This window comes from Taeniopygia guttata, chromosome 1 (assembly GCF_048771995.1).
Source record: "Taeniopygia guttata chromosome 1, bTaeGut7.mat, whole genome shotgun sequence".
NCBI lineage: Eukaryota > Metazoa > Chordata > Aves > Passeriformes > Estrildidae > Taeniopygia > Taeniopygia guttata.
In genome coordinates this window covers 43,478,646-43,496,486 of record NC_133024.1, presented here as the reverse complement: position 1 = coordinate 43,496,486, position 17,841 = coordinate 43,478,646, and the positions used below count along the sequence as shown (strand labels likewise).

The window sequence follows — 17,841 nt, the reverse complement described above, 5'->3', positions numbered from 1 at the left end:
AATCTAGCTGTCTGTGGAAGAAGCCCCTCAAAATCATAACAATACTTCCAGCTGCACAAGAATTGTGATGCTATTTCACTGGCAGTGGCATTTCAGATCAAATCAACTGAGGAGTACTATTTAAACCTGAGCCAGTAGTTCCCCTTCACTGTGTTTGGGTCACCTTACAGAAAGGCTTTGAAGTGTACAAACAAGATTCCTTCTGGATGAAACAGAACCAGAGATATTTCTCACGAATTCACCACTGTCTCTGATGGGCATTCATCCTTGGGGCCAGACCAGATATTGTCTGAGGGAAACTGAAATGGGAGAAACATGGGTTCCCACAGCTCAGCATCAATGCTCCTGCACAGACCCATTCCAAGGCATTGCAGACACAGCCTATGACTAAAGAAATGTGGTAGAATACTCCCTGAAATCAGCCAACATTGTTATGTTCAGAAATAAGATACCTACAGTGAGCTATTCTGTTCTATTCTATTCTATTCTATTCTATTCTATTCTATTCTATACTGCAGTTGCCTATCACCATCCCTGCAAAATCTCACTGTCTTCCAGGAGCACATTAGTCAATATGAGTAAAGTTTGTCAGCATTTACACGGGGGATAATCAAGAGTTCATTGTTCCCCAGCTCTCCAGAATTGAACAAGAAGCTGCAATAATGAAATTCTCTTATTGATTCAACAGATCAAAATGTATTTGCACCAGTAGCTCAGGATAATTGGAGCACATTATAACAAAACAACTGATTGGTAGTGTAATGCTGTTCAGAATACAAATACAAAATCCTTTCATGCATTTAATATTTCTGTTAATCACTAGCTTGGTGCCATCTTCAATTTTGCTGAACAGCCTTCAAGCTGGGAAGCTTGAAGCTCTTTAAATCTGTTCTTGTATTTACAGACCCTCTTAGACTGGCTGACAATGTAAACTTTTAACTTTGAATCATACTGGAAATCAGTGTGAGATAATGCTTACATTGGTATTCTTCTTCTCTGTCCTCTGTTATGACATTGCTTAGTATTTGTTTCCTTAGCAGAGAAACAGAAAGACTTGACAGATGTAGAACTGCAGCCTTTTCCCTCCACGACGTACTAGTATGGCCTCATTTCCAGACTTAGCTCGGTTGCATCATGAAGATTTCCAGTGCAGGGAGCCCTACGCTTCTCCAGGCAGAAAACACAGAAGACAAGGTGGAAAAAGCTGCTTCTCTTACCCAAATTTCCCAGATCTCGGCTGCTATTAACTACTAAAAGGAAACTATCTATTTCTTCTTTGCCGTACCTGATCTCCAAGAAGACAGGAAAAGAAACAGGACAGTGTCCAGTTTTAAGAAACAGGACAAAAATAAAATATGGCAATAAGATACTCTGAGTTTGATATTTTGTAGTTAGGCACACTTGTACCATTGGAAGAACAGATGTTGACAGCAGGTCAGATAGATGCATGCAGCATATAAAATGTGGTGTGCAACCAACAGATACCAGCAAGGTTAATAGGATTGAAAATGCAAATATGCAGTCCTTCAAGGACCAGCATAGTTCTCCCGAGTGTTACAAGTGCTTAAGTCTTGCTGAAGGTAATTAGAGTTGAAAGTTCTCTGAATTTTTCAGAAGATCTAAAACATTTATCTTTGGACTAGATTATTTTTTGCTAAGGGGAGCTGTTCCTCTTTTCTATTCTTGGTAACTTCTCTGATTTTGTCACAGATTTCCTCCATTCTCACCTTAATCTCTTGAAGACAGGTTTGCACATTTTGCCAAATCAGTGAGCAAGATCAGAAGAATGACAGATCAGACCATATGTCAAAAATCTGTCCAATAGTCGCAACTATAAAAATACACCTGTAGCTTTTGGGATGATACTTCATAATCTTTCCTTCAAGGCTGCAACTTAGTTTTTGACAGGAGCCATCACATATTACATCTTAAAATCCCACTCATGTATTCACAGATACAGTGAGATTCCAAATTATATCAGTCCATTGAATTAATAACTAACATAAATGTCTGTTGACATTGTTGGAATGCGTTGTAAATTCCTTCAATATCAGAAACATCATGAATAAACACAGCTCTAACCCCTAGGAAAGTGCTGAAAATTCTGCGAAAGCAAATTGATTTTGTCTCTTCTCTGGAATGGGTCCCTCGTGCACCCATTAGAGCAGAAGTAAGCCTTGCCAAATAAGCACTAAATGCCTCAAAGAGCCATCCGTGATGTCCAGTTCAGCATCCACTGGTACTTGTTGGCACAGCAATTATGATCAAACTAGGCAATTTAACTCAGATTATACACAGCGTGGAATAAGATCCTATATTTATACAGATTTACTTGTTTGTAGAAGAGGTCCTGAGGTGAATAGAGAAATTTCCATATGGAAGCCGCAGAGCACTGTGTTAAGAAATTATGTTTCTCTGATTTGAGGAGTTTTATTTTTGCTTTCTGCCCAGATCACTGAGCTCTTGACAGTCTTCTTGCATCCATACTCAAAATTCTTAACTGTTTTTGCTACCCTCATGCAGACTTTGCTACCAATTGTAAAATCAAAAGTGCATATGCATGTCAGAGGAGCCCCACACATTTTCTCTTCTTTTTTGGGAAGCACCACAGCTTTTACCCATGAGAAATTCAACACGTCTCTGTTCTCAGTATGTGACAGTAATGCAAATTGAGACTTTGCTCATAAGCAGAGAAGAAAACTGTTTTGATGTTGTACAGAGTTCATTTATGTCACCTAAAAATGGGCAAAAATTTGTCATCTGTGCTCCCTTCTGTTGATCAGATGAGACACAGTGTCTCTTTTTTTCTTCTGTTGCTTGTTTTTACCTTAGTAATATGAAAAAAAAGTCAAGGTGAGGCTGGCCTTGATTGTTTGAAATCTTTTAAGTTCTTAGGGATGAATTAGCACTGCTTGCCTGTCTTGCAACTCACTCTCATGGTTTGTCTTTTCCATGTTCAGTCAGGCTGTGGTCCCAGTCCCACAGTAAGCTGCCTGTGAGCAGGTGACTGCTCCTGTATGCACTGCAGGTGGGGAAAGAGCCTGAGCGGTGTCTTCCTATCACGTCCCAGAGATTTGATGTATTCCTGTTCCCTTGTCTAGAAGAAAGCAATGACACGGTGACTGCCAACGTGTTTGCTGTATCTTATCTACAAATATTCACCAATTCTGTAACAGAAAGCATTCAAACAAGCAGCTTTTCCAGGAATCAAACTCAGAGCAGCAAAACTGCTTCCAGAACCAGCTCTGGTAAGAGCAAGTAAAAGCTTCATTGACTAAATCCATGGCAAAGTACAGGCCTCCAAATGGGCAATATCAGCATCTGATGATTTTAGCCCTGATAATATGGCATTTTGCATTTCCTGTTAGAAAAGGGTTTAGGGGAAACTCTGAATGCATCTGAAAATGAAATAATCTATTGCATGATGCTAACCATAAGCACCTGGCATTTCAAATTGAAGTGAAACAGAGGAAATGCAAGTTGTTAACAAAGACTTCTCCCTCAATAGAGTTAATGATTACAGTTAAATGTGTGTCAACAAGGGTAAAACAAAAGACTGTCTTAAATGAACTAATAAAGATATAATTCTCTCTGAATCAGATTTTATTCCATGAAATTATTTTTTTTTATTTTTGAATTTTTTTATTTCATTTTTTATAAATTCTGTTTTGGTTTTGTTTTGTTTCCAGCCATCAGAGTCATTCACAAAGCATAGGGCAAACAAATTTTGATCTGAGCAGAAAACAAAACAGCCAACAACAACAAAAAGTAAACAGACACAAAATATCTGTAGTTTTTCACATATCACAGATTAACAGGCTGTACTATCCACTTTGCCTTTTAACACCTCTTCATCCGTGTCAACACTTAGGGATGCAAGGTTCCATGTCCCAAATTCCATCAAGCTTCAGGTTAGCCAAATGCCAACCCACAGTTTCAGTCAGGTGGGCAGGCAGCCGGACCAAGCTGTGTTACACAACTGGTGATAATTACTTTTCACTCTGCGTCAGGTGCTTACCATCTGGCCTCTTGCCTTTGTGAGGTCTAAATCAGAAGAGAAAAGCAAAAACAACAGCTTCATGAAGGAGGAGACTGTGGCCAAAATTTAATGAAACATTCCTGAACACACCTAAATTGAAGAACACAACTTATCCCAGTCAGTTCAAGGAAGGATAAGCTTGCTACCTGCGCTGAATTGCACTTTTGTGTTCTGCAGAAAAAATTAAAGTATTTTGTGCTTCAGATGCTTATGGTATAGAAGGATAATGATGTGTCTTAAAGAAACACAATTCTGCTTACAAGGAAGAGAAATGGCAAGACAGTCTTGCTCCAGTGTGTGTACTTCAATCTGTTAAAATTTTGGAAGAAAAATACGACCTGTTTCCAGAGTGAAGTTTCAGTGAAATTCTCCTCCAATATTTTGACACCTTGTTATTTGCATTTCTCTTGTCTTTTAAAAAACCCCACAACTCTGTGTACTGAAGCAAGCTAGCAGCAAACTTGTCATGGCTTTTGGCAGCTTGTATTCCAGATGGTCTGGACAAAACCATAAGATATTATATAAAAGACCCAGTTCTAGAAGCCAGAGCATGGACAATATTTCAGGTGTTGGCATGAAGTTTTTTACCAGGGCATGTGTAATATCTCCCTGGGCTGATATCCTCAGTTGCTAAACCCTTGGTGAGTTTAATCCACATTCATCCACTTTACCGTTATACTTAGAGGAGCTGTCTTGCTCTCCTAATACATGCTGCCAACCAGATGGCCTCAGAAAACACGACCATATGAAGTCTGATCCCACTTAATTCTTACACTCTTCATGCTTTGGACTTTTCTGGGTTTGCATCAAAACAAGGCATAATCAAGTAGCAGGAGAGTAGAGGCTGATTCAGTCCACAATTTTGCCCTTGATGTCTGTGATTGAGAAAAGACAATGGTGGCTCTAATGCACGGCTTTAAAAGCCTGTTTGAATTGGAGTACAGCTGTGCCAAAAAACATTTTCAATTATTACAAGGTTTTATGTATTATTGTAGCATGAGAATCTATAATTGAGGCTTCTGAGGATCAGAGGACATAAAGGTATTGTTAAGCTTTTCATATTAATGACTGTAATATGATCCTTTTAAAGGGACTTCTACGTGGGTAAAGCCATCTAGTCATTGTCATGCCCTTTGTATGAGAAAATTATTCTTTTTCTTATCTTCCTTTTGTGAGGTATCTTCTATATCTGGGTAAGGAGGGGTTATGAAAATAAGTGTATGGCTTTTCTCCCTTCAATTCCATGCACTTCTTTACACTAAGACCCTATTAGAAAACACAATCTGTTCAATACTTAGAGCACAAACCCAATGTCAGTCCAAGGTACAGCTTGGTCTCAGGACAGAGAGCAGCCCTTCATTGGATGAATCATGGTATTCGCTATCTTGCAATTAATTGGACAGAGACATGTTTGCCTGCAATTTGTCAAACGGCTTTGACAGATAAATGTATAGTTAGAGGGGATGGCAATCAGCAATTGGAAATTCTGCCCTACCGCAGTCCATCATTCCACAGCCTCTGAGTCCAAGAGGCAGCTTCTGGCAGTTTGCAGGTGGATGTCACCTACAGATATTAAACTAATCAAGCTTAGGAAATACTCCTAGGGATTGCTTTTTTCCCCTCACCTTAGAGAACCTAAGAAATATTTAAAAATGAAAATGTGACTTGACAACTTGCAGAAGGAAATAGGCTGTTTGGGTTTTTTTTCCTGCTGATCCATGATGTATTCAGTGATTCATGCACAGGCTTAGAAGTGTCAAGAGTTCTTCCACAGATGTCTGCTCCAAACTTGCAATGAGACTGGCACCCAGCACACCATCTTCTTATCCTACTTTAAAAAAATGCAATTGGGGACGTGTTGATCTTGTCCCTTTAAGACTTGTTGTGGAGTAATCTCATTTGCACCAATGACTCCAAATTTATGCCAGCAAATGTGAGTGTAGAATGAGGCCCTTTTGCACTAATTTAGCATCCTTCATGCTGTGATGTTTTATCCATCCTGGGCCTGATGTGCAGTCAACAAGTGTCCTATTAGTGCTGTAGCAAGCAGATTGGGTGGGAATTCAATCTGTCCTATGCTGAAGACTGCTGAAATGAGCCTGAACTCTTGGAGTTCAATTCACCAGCCCTTTCTGAGGAGATGCTGTGTTTCAGGGTCATACAATGAAGCCACTGGAAATGGCTGTCCTCAAGGTACCTGGAATTTGTCTTCAGAACATGGCACCTAGGAGGAGCAGCTCACATATATTTCCTTCAGTCTCATGTGTGTATTCAGTCATTATTTAAGATTTCTTTATGAAAAGGTCTGTATATTTCCTGTGAAACCAGATTCACTTTTGGACATGCTGTAATTGTGAAGCATCTACACCTCTCATCCATTTTGTTGAATATTTTTCTGCTTTTATAGCAATCAAACATCAGAAAGCCTCAGCTGCCTCCTTCCCCACTGGGGAAAGTGAGGACACCTATGAGCATTTGACATTTCAGTCGAATCCAATCTACATAAGGATCTCCATCCCCTGTCACAGGACAGCAAATTCACTAGAGATGCTCCTGCAGGATTACAGAGCCATGCTTTGTGCAGTAAGAAGTGTGTGGGCAGCCTCAGGGGAGAAACATCCACCACAAATCTCAGATGCAGAGCTGAGGCTTGGTCCTCTCTCAGACTTGCATGGGCTGCACCAGGGCAGCTCTCTAAATGGAAGATAATTGCAAAGTGGGTCCATGCTCATTGCTACCCAGAAAATCACAGAGCCGTATGTACAGAGCCCAGTGAAAGGACAGACATGGCCCATAACATCATTTTACCTTGAACTTTCACTTTCTTACCAGGGTCTGACCCCAACCATGACGTTACAAAAGGCGTCCAACCTTGGGCAGCTCTCCCTCTCCTAAGAACTGGATGTCCAGGGACCAAGCTGTGTCCCAGGGGCCAGCTGGTGCAGCACAGCTCATGACCGTGCAGCTGACATCTCATACCACCACCCATGACTCATCCAGACTCTGTGCCCAGAGCCCTCCCTGGTCCATGCTAATCCTAGGCTGCGCCTACAGTCAAACCCTGTGGGGAATATGGGGCATGGGCTCGTCAGTGACCACAGCTGGCAGAGAGCTGCGGGGTAACATCCGCTGCATAGACGGATCACATGCGACAACACAACCTGCAGAGAAATGCTCTGGGTTCAGTTGTTTTTCATTCTCTGTGGGTTTGTACAGATAAATAGTGTTCAATACTGAGTCAAAGTACATTTTCAGGAGGGTTAGACAAAATGGAAATTCTCTGTCAGCACTGCCAACCTACATTTATTCAGCTCACAAACACTGGTCCTGAAAACACTGTCAGATAGGGCTGTCATCTGCATCAAAGTAAATAAAGAGGCTGCCAAATTTGCCTAAAAAATCCCAATAATTGCCTATGTATTCTTTATTTGTGTTAGGTGATGGGGAAAACAGGAAAAATGAGAAACAGGGTGTTAAAAGACAGCAACAGAAAGACATTAAGATAGTTAAGAAAAACTATAATTAGTGTCAGTGCTGAATAATAACCTATTTGAAGGAAAAATACATATTTTAATTTACAGGATGATTTGATCTCAGTACCATTACAAAGAAGCTCTAACCTGCTACTATATTCTTCTACATTTTAAAGATTATTAATGATATGAAAGTGTAAAAGAAAATATATGAATCAGATGGCTTAATGTTGTGGTTTAACCCCAGCTGTTAGCTAAGCACCATACAATCCCTTGCCCATTGTCCACCCAGTGGGATGGCAGGAAGAGAACTGGAAGGGTAAAAGTGAGAAAACCCATGGGCTGAGATAAGAACATTTTAATAATTATTATAAAAGGAATGGCAGTAGTAATAATAATAATAATTAGTAGTAGTATTATTACTATTATTATTATTACTACTATTATATATTGAAAAGGAAACTAACAAAGAGAAATAAATCCAAAAAAAGACTATGCAAATGAAAACAGTCTTTCACTACCAACTTACCAATGGCCTGCCAGTCCTTGACAAGCAGCGGCCCCCCTGGCCAGCCTTGCCCCCCAGCTTTATTGCTGAGCATGACACCACATGGTCTGGGACATCCTTTTGGTCAGCTGGAGTCAATTGTCCTGGCTGTGCCCTGTCTCAACTCCTTGCATACCCTCAGCCCACTCGCTGGTAGGGTGGAATGAGGAACAGAAAAGGTTTTGGCTCTGTATGAGCCCTGCTCAGCAAGAACAAAAACATCCCTGTGTTATCACCACTTTGTCCAGCATAAATCCAAAACACAGCCCCATATCAGATACTGTGAAGAAATTTAACTCTATCCCAGCCATAACCAGCACAATTAAATACAACTGGCACAGAAAATAGAAGACTACATTGGGATTTGAATGAGCAAATGAGCTTTGATCAGTGTGTGGTGATGAACACCCTTGGTCTTGAGCTCTACTTTTAGGGAACTTACTTTTCCCATAGTATGTATTTCTTACACATCCAGGTACATATTCTCAAAGTCAAGCCCAGTCTCTTTCTCATAGGAAAATACAAACAACAGAGATGAATCACAGGATAGCAACAACACATGAGTGGGACTTCTGAGATCTCTGCACCTTTTAGTGACAACTGCAATGCTCTCAGGGCCCAGAAGAGCATGGCTTGTAAGGTAAATTTTTGCTTCTACACTGAGACTGTCTTTGGGGAAATGGCTGCAGGGAGATGGAGGTCCTGAAGAGAGGGGATGAGCATGTGAGGCTGGTAACCTGCTCAGTTAACACTACCCATGCCAGAAAAAGAATGCATGTAGAGAAAGAATATGGGATAAATCAGAAAATCACTGCCACTGGTGGACTCTAGAAAAAGAGTATTTTTTGTCAGGCGCCACATAGTTATTCCTAGTACTAATGACATCTGCTGCGATGTCTCAAGAAACAGAGGGTAGCTTCAAGAGCTGGCTTTCTGGCACACTTACCTACTGCTTACTCTGCTTACTCCAGACTGAGTACAGCAGAGCACAGATAGTTTCCACCTACCCACACCTGTTTGATCCTTTTATGTTAATCAAATATCTGCCTGATAATCCTGCTCTGGTGTCTTGGCCTAGAAAACAAAACATTTGGTCTCCAGTTGATGTGAGAAATGGGGACTACTGGCAAACAGATCTCACTAGGCTCTGGGAGCACTCGCTGCTGCATGGGGTCTGCTCTCAGGGGCACCTCTCAGGCTCACTCAGGTGACTCAGGCCAGGACTTCCTAAAACTTCTATAATAATGAGAAATAAAATATTTGCTGCTTATAAATTTTAATTTTAAAATATTTTTAAAAGGAGTGAAATTCTAGGTCTTCAGTCACCATCAGCATGGGGACAAGTCACTGCATGCTTTATTCTGCTTTACTTACAATGAGCTACTGTCAGCTCCTCAAAATAATTATATAGATGAATTTCTTAGCATTCTCCTTTCTTTCCAGATTATTACAAGTTTCTCTTTGTGGAGAGAAATAACGACACTGAAGTGGAAGTGATTCTTGTGAAGCGCTGAGATGCCTAAATTGACAGAAGACTGAAGAAAATTAAAAGACTACAGGAAGGAGTCACTGTAGCATATAATTTGTTGTCCAGAGGATGAGGAGCCAACAACTCTGAAGAACCAAGGAGTGTCTGGATCTGGCAAAACACTGCACAAACTGAGTTCTGGAAGATTTTCTTCGCTGAAGTCCAAGCACCTTGTGCTCGTCAGGGATGCTCATCTTAGCTGCTTCCTGCCTGCTCTAATGTTTTGGAGATGGTGTTCTTTACAGGAATGCCTTCACTGACAAAGGATCAAGGTACTTGTTCTTTTCACAGCAGGACTTGTTTCTATTGCTGTTTAAAGAAGTGTCTTCAAAGGAAGATCAAAATCCCTGCTGAGTCAGCGTGCCTGGTCACCAGCTGCCCACCAGAGCTGTCAGTGGCGACTATCCCAGCTAAAAATTCTGTAGATACTTACTGGGAAGAAAAACAATCATCCAAGCTGCTCCACTGGTAGCATAAACCCTTCACAACAACAATTCATAAACCAAACCAGACTACTTATGTTACACAGCGTTTTGAATTTAGTCTGTGCTGGTGAGTTCCTTAAAATACAGGACTTACCTCTAGGGGTGCCCACCTTTCCCACTGACTGCAGAAGAGTACAGCAAATCTAGTTTTGACCTAACATTTAGATGGCTGAAGCTCGGAAAAATTAATTTTCACCCTCAATGATTGCTGGGCAATTCCAGTCAGAACTTTCCTATCATATTTCCCTAAATTTTTTTCATCAGAAGACATTTACTAGACAGAAATCTGGCATTATTCATTTGCATTGTGCTGATGGACAATAAAGTCTATTTCTTTTCTGCAACAGTTCTATATTCCCACTTCATGTTTGCCTGCATCATTACATAAATTTCAAATGTGGATCTCACAGGGGCTGTCCAGATGATCATCAGGCAAAAGTCTGTGACAGGTTATCAATATGCCACTGCAAACAGTGTGTCATGGTTTGACGCTGGCACAATGCCAGCGCCCCCATGAAAATACAACTTACCAATCAAATGCTGTGAAATGTGATCAAGAACAGAGCAAAGCAGGCCAAACTTAATAACAAAAGAAAAAGCTTTATTACACTACTACTACTACTACTATAAAAGGAAAAGAAAGGAAAGAAAAAAAAACACACAAAATTCGAAATGAAAACCTTCCAAAACATTTCTCCTCCCTCCGCCCAACTCCACCAAACCCCAGCGAGACCCATTTGGATCCTTAATCAAGTTTTCACCCTTCAATATAATCAATACCGAGTCCATCGGGGAAGAGAGGAGTCCCCCTTGCAACCATAGACCCCCAGGAAACACAACTGCCACCTCTTGTGTTTCAAATGTCACACGTGGCACCGCCCAGACACACCGGCCAGTGTGACATTCTCCTCTCCATGTCACAGTGCTCTCACTGCTGTGCATGGACAGAGACTGCTTATAGGGCCCCTTTAAGGATGCTTTGCCAAGGACCACCAGGAACAACAGTCCAGTATCACAATTCGGGACTAGAGTCCCCCCCATTTTCCCCTGGGGCCGAGGGTCCAAAAGACAGAGATCGCCTTCTCTTCTTCCTGAAGATGGAGGGCATCCTCACACCCTCCTCAGCTCTCTCTCTGTCCACTCCAAAACTGGTAGTTGCTGCAGAAGGTCTCTTGGCCCACCAATGCATCCCCCTAAAATGCAGTCCCTCTTGAAAAGAAAGAGTGGTTCAGTCTATGGTAAACAAGCAGAGTCCAGCCAAAAAGCCACTCCATCATCTGCCCCCAACCTTCTTCTCTAAACATCTGAGGTTTCAAGCTGTCTCTCTTTTCTTCAAATTCAGGAGGAGTAATATTTCATAAAGCCTTCATTTCTCAGGAAGGGTTAAAAGTCCCAACTCCCAAGGATGGCTCGCTGCCCAGGCTCCAGCTCCCACAGCCCGGCTGGGCACCTTGCGGCCCCCCCGCTCTTCTCCTTCCCTGCGGCGAACTGCTGATAAAACCACCGCCGTCTCTGTCTCTTTTTCTCTCCTGGGAGATAGAGAGACTCTGGGGGGAGCGGAGACATCCCAGATTTCTCCACCCTTCCATCTGCAGGAGCTGACCCAGCCGGTTCCGATCCTTTACCTCCTGGCCTACCTGTGCAGGCCGCATGGCTCCCCTCCCCCACCCAGCCCGGGCTGGGGGGGGAAGGTCCGTACCATGCGATGACCGGAACCAAAGAAGGACGAGTCCTCCTGGGAATTCCGCTTTTAACCCCTCTGTGTTCTCAGAGGCGTGTCCACCTTCAATTGGTCACCCCAAGTGTCAGTATCTAAACCTGACCCCTGACTGGTGAACCTCTTCCTTCTAAAAAAAAAAATTCTCTTCCCGTGTCAAACCATGACACAGTGTAATTTTCTCTACTGTACACTATTAAATACTCTGGTTTTAGATATCCATAAGGTATGGTCTCAGATATTCTACTGCTTTGTTACTAATTTATTTTGTTGTTTAATGGTACCTGTTTCATGCTGTAGCAACTTTCTGTAAAATGCAATAATCCAGACATTCATTCAGACTCTCACAGGTTTTGGTAGTCTATTCTCACACCATACGTAGCACAGAGACTGTGGTGTCTTTCCATCGGGCTGTAAGTACCATGTATCATCCCTTTCTGTAGCATCTGTCTGACTTAGTTTCATACTAATAGACTGCCATGTGTATTTCTTTTTGTATTCTTGAAATTAGGATTCCCACTGTGCCTGGGAAGTGGATTAATCTTATCCTAAATTCTGAAGTGATAGAAAAGGCCTTTAGAGCTTATCAATCCATTTTAGTCATAGCTCCTGAATAACTCCTGGTTATTCCTTCACCTTTCCCTACATAGAATCATTCCTGTGTCCTCTTGAATGAATGCTTTGTGAAACTGAAGTAATTTCAATAAGCTCAGAGGTTTAACAAATACAAGCCATGACTGTCCCCAGCTTTGCCAGGAAGTTGGCCAGCACTTGGTGATTAGGAGCTGTGCTAGCAGAAATGTCCAGTCTTGTTTTAGCATGCAAGGAAATATCAGAACGTGAGAGACAAGCTAATGGACATTAGATACTTGTTTGGGGTCATATATTCTCTGGGCACTTGACATTTGCTGGTACTACTTTGTTCACTAAATTGACCTGGAGTAGGTTTTTGTAGCACCTTGTCACTCAAATCTGCTAAATACTGTTTTTGAGAGGAAATAAGAAAAAATTTTCTCAGACCGCTTCAGTCCTTAATAGCTCTCTTCTTGTGTTAAACCTTCCTCAGGTCACCTTGGCCTGCAAAACTGGCAAGAATGGGTTGAGATCACCTTGGCCTACAAAACTGGCAAGAATGGGTTGATGAGTAAACTCAAGATGTGTAGTGAAGAGGTGGAGTAAGGTCCCTGGGGATTTGAGAGGAAATTGCCATCCCTTACTATTCAGACTGTTTGGGCAGTTTCTTTGTGCCTGCAATAGTTCTGTTTCTTGTCTGCCTAAAATAAATGATAAATAGTTCAAAAGAGCAACTCCATTGCTTTTGGAATAGAACAGGCTGTACAGAATAAATAATAGATATTACAGAAATGTCCTGGGCTGGGAAAATTCTTTCCCTGCCTAGAAAAACTGTCTTAACTACAACCCTCTTCAAAATATAAAGCCAAGCACTGAACTGTTGTTCTATCCATACACTCAACTGGTCAAATTCTCCATGGACAAAAAGTCTAGTTCAGCTCTGCTGGAGTAATTGGAGCTACTGATTTACATCTCCCCAGCACCATTGGCAGTATACAACTGGGGAAGAGACCTGAACATATTTGTAGTGATTCAAAAACATGCACACAATCCTTCCTTCCCTGGCTCCCCATGGGTACAAGTCTGCATTCTTGTTTAAAGGAGAGAACAGTAATCAGGTCTTGGGTATGGCAAAATAAACAACATAGGAACCAACCTGAGTCAACACCTAGCTTAACTTGGTGTTGCCTGGAAACTGACTGAGGATACACTCTAGCCCCTCACCCAGATCATTTATAAAGATATTAATCAGGGCTGGCCCAAATACCTCAGAGCCCTGGGGAACACCACTAGTGACCAGCCCCTACCTGGATGTAACTCCATTCCCCACCACTTTCTGGGCCCATCCATCCATCCATCCATCCATCCATCCATCCATCCATCCATCCATCCATCCATCCATCCATCCATCCATCCACCCTTCCATCCATCCATCCATCCAGTTTTATCAGTTTTATGCCCAATGAAGAGTACACCATCCAAGCCATGAGCACCCAGTTTCCCCGGGAAAATGCTGTAGGAAATGGTGTCAAAGGCTTTCCTAAAGTCCAGGTAGACAACATACATGAACATTCCTCATCCCAGGGCTGGGGATCCTAAGACTTCTCCCAGCTGCTTACAGAATACTTGGTCTGCTTCTTCATCCTGGTTAGGTGGTCTATAACACATACCTGGATATCTGCCCTGTTGGCCTTCCCCCTGATTCTTACCCATAAATGATTGTTTTTGTCAACAACACTAGTGTCAGTCTTATCCAGAGTGCATTTTAAAATTAAGAATGTAAGGCATCAATTCAATCTGTCAAATAATTTACAGATCAACAGATTATAGCTGAATACACATCACAGTCAACCCATGTTATTGTCAGAACCCAAAATTTCAAGCACCTGTGCCTTCCCCAGTGACTGGAACAGCATGGAACCATGGATTCATGGGGGGTTGCAGCAGTGGTTTAAGAAGATACTAACCTCCAGATAACTTTTATTCCCTCCCTCCTTGCCTTCTCTCTCCCCTGCAGCTGGACACAACTGCCTTCACACATCAAGTGTGTGCCATTCTAGCCTGTTTTAGTAGAGATAGTTCTTGAAGCTTAAATTACAGGAGCATCATCTCAAGACCTGCAAACTGGGTCACAGACAGGAGGAGGGAATAGATGAGAGAAATTTTTATATGACTACACCTACAAAAGTCTGTCAGACTGCAGTATTGCATGTTAGCATCACAGAGTACAGTACCATTGAATTTTTAGACAGCAAGATGAATTTTTACCTCCAGTGGCAATTAAGCAAGCTCATTTAAATACTTCTCACTATCCTTACCCAAAAGCATTTCCTTCTAATGGAAATAATTGACCAAAGACACTTCATTCTGTCTATTCAGATTATCCTTGTGCACACAATACAAGTTTCCACTGATTGAGAGTTGACACTTTAACTAATATAAGACCTTTTTCTGATTCCCACAAATTAAGTGTGTGCTTTGAAACTATTGTAATTTTCTTACTCTCCTGAAAATTGCCCCCATTGGAAATGAGGTGTTTGAGAAATAATGTGATATACATCAGAGCAAATTCATACACTTTTTGATTATTTAAGTATGTCTGAAAATTTGGTATAATCAGGGTAGATATAGTTAACACTTCTACCTGCCAAATGTCACTTTGGCTGGAATCTGAACTGGAAACTTACTCAGGCTTCACAACCCCCAGATTTGTCTGAATCTAAGCAGGTTCCTAATGACACACTGTGATCCTTGTGAGTTTTTAAGTCACTCTCTCTCTCTACTTACATCTCTGCAGCTAAACACAAAGTCAGGGGCCCAACCCTGCACCAAGTGACAGATAGCATTCTGCACCCATCTGGCCATCTGGTGGCCTGTCCATAGCTGATTTCTCTGAGGGAGAGCAGGCAGGAGCATGGAGGACACAGCCAGGGAAAGTATTATCAACTAAGCAGTGCAGTTGGTGTTCAGGGCTCCACCTGAGCTTCTGGAGCCCCTTTCCTTGTCAATTCAGCCTTGGTGGCACAAGTCTGAAATCAGGATGGGTTTTGGGCCCCCCAGTCCATCTGCACAAGACTGGCAGCCTCATGTGGAAGCTGGTCCTCACATTCTCCCCCTCAAGCTCACAGTGCTTCCATCCTCTGCCGAGAGTGTCAGTAACGCTTCTGAGAGCCTGGCATGGGAAGCAGTGCCGTGACAGCCAGCACAAGTGGCAGTCTGACATGGGGCTAGCACAGAGCCCTGAGAGGTAGGAGGCACCTCTCAGACAGAAAACTGCTGTTGTTATGATAATAGACTGGGAATGAGTTATTGTTGACTTATTTATTGGTCTAATTAATTTCTTGTCTTTAATAAACTGTTGCTTATTAGCCATTTAATTAATGTTTGTGAGTGGAAAGAGTAGCTCATTCAGAGTAATAGAAGGCTTAGCACGCTTTCCCAGGTTTCTGGCTTGGGTTTGGAGAGCAGTTTTTAAATAATCTGCTTATATTTAAATTTGATCTTTGTCTCTGCCTCTTAAAATCAGAGAGGAGCCAGGACTTCTCCGTGAGTAGTTACCCTTTCTCCAACCATCCTTACTCAATGAGCATAATCTGCTTACAGCCAAGAGCCACAGGGCTCTAGGGTGAGGAGAAAGTCCCACCTGCTCCCATCTTACCTAGCAACCTTTTTCTCAGGAAACTAAGGAGCAGCAGAGAGCTGGCAGGTGGCAGCAGTCTGACAGCATCCCACTGCTTTGTGTCACAGCAAGGATGTGAGAGAGGATGATGGAGAGACAATTCCAAAGAAGTGAACTAGGCTCTTCTCTGCCTCAACAGAGAACTGCTCTGCTCAGAGAAATCTCTCATGGCTAAGCCATCCAGAGCTCTTTTTACCTCCTCTGTTGTTTCACTTTTTCACAGGCAATGCACCAGCGCTGCATTTTCACTCAATCTCTCCAATTCTTCCCATGTGCCCTGCAATACTGCATCCTGCCACAGCTGGGAACTTACCAGTTTAGCTTTGGCTCATCAAGGGGATATCAACTGGTCCTTCACGTTCAGTCTGAACAAGGAGGAAGTTTAGCCCATCAGCTCTTCAACAAGACATTCAAGTAGCTGTTTCCAGGGTCTGGCAATCCAGTTTCATGAGCAATCTGGAAGTGTGCCAGTGCTGCAAGTCCAATTAAAATTTCTCAGTACATGACTAGAATGAGCATGTCCTGCTCATATAATCAAAGACATACTGATGTCTGGGTGTGGGATTGAAGAGAGACATACTTCCATGGACCTCAAAGTTTAGTGGTGAATTCAGGCTCTTCCTCTCTATTATAACACACTGGGGCATGTCCTGTGTCCAGAGCTCACAGATACTGGATGTCTACCCATGCACGGCAGTTCTGTGCCCTGACACAGTGCATCACCAAATCCTTGATGGGGTTTCCTGCCCTTTTCAGGTCTCCCAGAATTCCTGCATGCACACTCACTCCATGCTTATATTTTTTCCCCCAAATATTCCATTTAAGGAAAAGCTAGACTGGCATTTTCTATGGTTAGTCACCTATGAGAAGTTATTTTGTCAAAATCTCTCAGATTCCCACTGATTTTCTTCCAGTGGGGTTGACTTTAAATGTGGAAGAGAACAAAACCTGGCATGCCCTCCTGCAAAAGTTACCAGCCCCTCCCTGCTCTGCACTGCATAGCTAAGGACCGCAAAGCAGTTCTTCAGCCATTGAGGATCTGCCCCTATTGCAAGAGGTCTCTGCCCATGGTTCTGCATCATAGCACACCTCCACACTGCAGTGCTGTTCAGTAGTCCATAGCGTGATTTTTTCTCACTCTACAGGTGCTTTGCAGCACAGCATGCTGCCTTGCTAAGGATAAATTGTGTTTTCAGGTCATTGTTTCTCAGGCATCAAAATGTTTTTGTGCACATAACACATAAATTAAACAGTATTGATGCTATTACTATGATTGTATGTTCCAGTTCCCAGGCTTATTTTAATTATGTACATTACAAAAAGACATGTTGGCATAACAGTGAAAAATATGCTGCTCTCCATGGCATTTCTTTTTATAGATCGCCACAAGAAGTCTATGATGATAACTAATTTCACGATAAGATCATGTCACTTGTTGCCTGTCATAAATGAAATGTCACATGCAGTCATCTGTTCTACATTCTTGAATTCATTCTAATTACTGTCCTTACACAACCGACTGTGACTGAGGTACCCTGTAGCCAACAAGACTGTCTTTACCTTTGTCCTTTAATATATGTCAAATCTATGGAGCACAGGCCAAGACTTGACCTTTAATGAATATAAATTCTAGTTTGCCTGTCAGTTACCATCATTCTTTTAATGTATGAAACTGTGTGTATTAGGGAGCTTTGTGCATGCAGCCTGTTCTCTCCTATCTGGTTCATTTCATAATGCCTTGTAGTGACAGAGCTTTCAATTTAGTCCAGACATTTTTTTCCAGTTGATTTACTATAGTTT

At 42.1% G+C, this 17,841-nt stretch overlaps 1 protein-coding gene across 17 annotated transcripts in view; it reads right to left on the bottom strand.

Annotated features, from left to right (window-relative positions):
- C1H11orf87 (chromosome 1 C11orf87 homolog) overlaps positions 1 to 17,841 on the bottom strand; it is a 198,169-nt gene that overhangs the window by 77,114 nt on the left and 103,214 nt on the right. Inside the window, exon 2 of one of the 17 annotated variants that reach the window (XR_012055406.1) lies at positions 16,355 to 16,514. The exons of the other annotated variants lie outside the window; for them this stretch is intronic. The gene's annotated coding sequence lies outside the window, so the exon portion shown is untranslated. The remainder of the gene's footprint in view (positions 1 to 16,354; positions 16,515 to 17,841) is intronic. 17 annotated transcript variants of the gene reach the window in all.